General features: G+C 42.1%; 1 protein-coding gene across 1 annotated transcript in view; it reads right to left on the bottom strand.

The window, feature by feature from the left end:
• Positions 1–4,418, bottom strand: part of ZZEF1 (zinc finger ZZ-type and EF-hand domain containing 1) — a 78,833-nt gene that overhangs the window by 73,927 nt on the left and 488 nt on the right. The window lies entirely within an intron of this gene.

Raw genomic sequence — 4,418 nt, 5'->3', positions numbered from 1 at the left:
GGAGGCAAGAATATACAATGGACAAAAGACAGCCTCTTCAATAAGTGGTGCTGGAAAAACTGGACAGCTACATGTAAAAGAATGAAATTAGAACACTCCCTAACACCATACACAAAAATAAACTCTAAATGGATTAGAGACCTAAATGTAAGACCGGACACTACAAAACTCTTAGAGGAAAACATAGGAAGAACACTCTTTGACATAAATCACAGCAAGATCTTTTTTGATCCACTTCCTAGAGTAATGGAAATAAAAATAAACAAATGGGACACAGTGAAACTTAAAAGCTTTTGCAAAGCAAAGGAAACTACAAACAAGACAAAAAGACAACCCTCGTAATGGGAGAAAATATTGGCAAACGAATCAACAAAGGATTTCACAACTACTGAGCCTGAGTGCCACAACTACTGAAGCCCACACACCTAAAGCCCGAGCTCTGCAACAAGAGAAGCCACTGCAATGAGAAGCCCACACACCACAACGAAGAGTAGCCCCGCTCGCCGCAACTAGAGAAAGCCTGTGTGCAGCAATGAAGAACCAACAACGAAGACCCAATGCAGCCAAAAATAAATAAATAAAATTTTTTAAAAAAAGACACATGCACCCCAATGTTCACTGCAGCACTATTTACAATAGCCAGGTCATGAAAGCAACCTAAATACCCACTGACAGACGAATGGATAAAGAAGATGTGGGGACTTCCCTGGTGGTGCAGTGATTAAGAATCTGCCAGCCAATGCAGGGGACACGGGTTCGAGCCCTGGTCCTGGAAGATCCTACATGCTGCAGAGCAACTAAGCCCGTGCGCCACAACTTCTGAAGCCCGCGTGCCTAGAGCCTGTGCTCCACAACAAGAGAACCCGTGCGATGAGAAGCCCACGCACCACAACAAAGAGGGGCCCCCAGTCGCTGCAACCTGAGAAAGCCAGTGCGCAGCAATGAAGACCCAAAGCAGCCAAAAATAAAAAAATAAAATAAATAAATTTATTTTTTAAAAAGATGTGGTACATATATACAATGGAATATTACTCAGCCATAAGCAGGAACGAAATTAGGTCATTTGTAGAGACATGGATGGATCTAGAGACTGTCATACAGAGTGAAGTAAGTCAGAAAGAGAAAAACAAATATCATATATTAACGCCTATATGTGGAATCTAGAAAAATGGTACAGATGAACCAGTCTGCAGGGCGGAAACAGAGACACAGATGTAGAGAACAAATGTATGGACTCCAAGGGGGGAAAGTGGCGGGGGGTGGGGTGGGGTGGTGGTGGGATGAATTGGGAGATTGGGATTGACATGTATACACTGATGTGTATAACACAGATAACTAATGAGAACCTGCTGTATAAAAAATAAATATAATAAAATTCAAAAAAGAAAATGGTCCTTCCTTCAGACTTTACAACCCAACGAATTTCACAAAGTAGGCACCAAAGCTAATACAGAAAATGAATAAAATGAGACCTACTCGTACTAAATTCCCACATTCAAGGCATGTGCTATCATCCTGTGTTCAGCACTTTTTTCCTGCTCCAGAGTCTACATGATTTTCTGGAAGCTTATCATATTAAGAGCACAATATCTAATCTCTAATGTCAAATAAGAATTTCATTTTAACTCTAATTCCTCTTCTACATAGGAGTCAATTAAACATTGCTCCCTGTGAGCAAATCAAAGGGTCCTTCTCCATGGACCACACCCACCAAGAGAAAAGGTGTGTTGTACTATAAAATGATAACGTTTCAGACTTTGGTCTTTGGTACAAGTTCAAGAATTATTTTAGGACAACACCTCAAGCAACTGAGGTCACAGGAATGTGAAGGCAAGACAGCTGGGTACACACGGATGGCAACAGGAGCTGGAAGAACCAACATGTACAACTTGGAAACTCTTACCATTACACTAGCAAATACTATACACCGATGAGAACCTGCTCTACAATCTGGTCCCTGCCTGTTTCCTAGCCTTGTTCTCCTCCTGCTGCAGTCTCTGAAATTGTAACCCAATATCTGTTTTCCTCTCCTCAGTAATTAAAGCCTGATTTTTAGCTGAATATACGGCCATGGAATAAGGATCTTTCCCAGCCTCCCTTGCAGTTAAGTGTAGCCATGTGACTGGGTTTGGCCAAATGGGTTTGTGGCCCTCTCCTTCCTTTTCCCTTTCCTGCTGGTTGTGCAAAGCAACAGCAACAGAGTCATTTGGGTCATTAAGTGGAAGGTGACTGTGGAGGATGACAGCACAAGAAGATGGCCAGAGTCGGGTCCCTGATAACTGTGAAACTGCCGTATCAATCCTGGACTGCCTAAGTGGACTTTTACATAAAAAGCTTCTTTATCATTTAAAGCATTGATGCACTGGATTTTCTGTCTTGAAGCAGTTTTGTAACCATAACACATCCTACCATTCTTTCTGATTCTCTATTCTCTGGACTTGGGACTTGTGTATTCGACTCCCTCTGCCTGAAACACTGCTAACACCTCTGCTCCTTGTCTGCTTTCAGCCTTCAAATCAGAGCTGAAAAGTTAACTTTCTCAGGTAAGTCTTCCTGGACACCCTGGATGAGGTTAAGTACTCCTATTTTTTCACTATGCTTTCCCTTGGATAATACTCACCACACCTATAACTGCTGGGTTAACATGCATCACTTTCAGCACTAGATACTCTTTAAGAACAAGTTATCTGCTTTGTCCACTGTCATCCAAGTGCTGAGCACTCAGTATATGCCCAACAAATATTTGCTCAGTGAATGAATGGATAACGTCATAGCCCTTGAGTGAATTCTGGCCCACACCTCGAGGACTTCTGGCCTTATGTTACAGGACTCCTGTAGCTCTATTCCTGTCAGACACTCTCACAATGTAAACACTATTTCTCTCCATTCTCTTTTGGACAATTTTGAAATGTGCTAACTCCTTCAAGAGATCTGCACAGCTCTTTCTGACACTGCTTCATTTTCTCTTTATACACCTAGGACTAGAGTGGAAAGTACTGGGAATTCCCTGGCAGTCCAGTAACTAGGACTCCACGCTTCCACTGCAGGGGGCCCAGGTTTGATCCCTGGTCAGGGAAATAAGATCCCACAAGCCACGCAGCATGGCCAAAAAACAAAACAGAACAAAACAAAAAGATAGAGTGGAAAGTATTATGTATGCTCCTGGAATTAAAAAAAAAAAAAAAATGGAGACACTTCACTAAGTTATATGACCAACATTTTCAAAAGTCGGGATTCTTTACAGGTATTTTTAAAAGGAAAATATAAAAAACACACAAACCACATTATCTGAATTCTGGCCATGTAGAGGAAAACATCCTTAAAATATTTTAAAAGCCTCCGGTTTTAAAGTGTACATCAATGGCATTTAATGGCATTACAAGTACCTGTCAGTTCACTGCTTTATGCACTCACCTTTCATTGACACTGAATATACTACATGGTTTACCCATTTTCACAAATTAAGCACCTTTTTGTTATAACATTGTGGAGTTAAAGAAATAGGGCCCCAAGAAGGAGGTAGTGTGATGTAAGAAAAACAAACAAAAAACCAAGAGATCTGAGTGACAGTCTCAGTTTTGCCAATGATTCACAGGGTGATCCTGGATCAGTTCTTTTCTTAACTCTAAAATGAAGGATGCGGTACAGATAATTTCTAAGATCCCTTTCAAGGAAAATATTTTGTTGCCGTATCAATTTGCTGTTAATTACTTAACAGAAACAATGTTGGTGACTATGCCCAAAACTATTATATATAATTACAAGTAGTGACAGGAAACCTGGAATTTGCCTATCAGTTTTAAGTTCGAGGTAGGTTTAAATGAGTCAAAAATATGACTTTTCAAAGTTCTAAAACAAACGTGTTTTGGAAAAGCTAGTTTCTGCGTGATGAGAATGGCTTTCAGAATGTGAAAATTTCCAATATGTGTTATTCTCCCCCCACATTCGTCAGGCCCACACACTGGATTCAGAAGGGGCTTGCAAAAGCCCACTGGCCAATAAAACAGAATGGTTTTCATGGCCACTCCCTTGATCCCTAGAGCACATCTCCCTTAAACCATTCTGGAGCATGATAAGGAAGCTACAGAGGGCAGTTGATGCAGCGTCAGGCAACAGCACAAAGGTCTATACTACAGCAACATGCAAAGACATCTACATTTGTCCAGTACTTCCGAGCAAAAACGGCCTAGTCCCGGATTTCCACACCTCTAATAAAGGTTAAAGAGATTCACAGTCGTCTCCCGAAGTGAACAGGCTGGAAGCGCCCACTGTGAGTCCCGACACACTCATGCTCCTATTCTGGGAACCTGCAGACCCTATGGGTTCCTGCCCAGCCTCTCCAAAGCCACCGCCCACCTCTTCACGACCTTGGAGGCGACCGCCCTGCCCCCGCCCCACAGTCGCCAGTCAGCCCTGAC

The sequence above is a fragment of the Physeter macrocephalus genome, chromosome 14 (genome assembly GCF_002837175.3).
Source record: "Physeter macrocephalus isolate SW-GA chromosome 14, ASM283717v5, whole genome shotgun sequence".
Classification (NCBI taxonomy): Eukaryota; Metazoa; Chordata; class Mammalia; order Artiodactyla; family Physeteridae; genus Physeter; species Physeter macrocephalus.
This window is presented reverse-complemented; position numbering and strand designations above follow the sequence as displayed.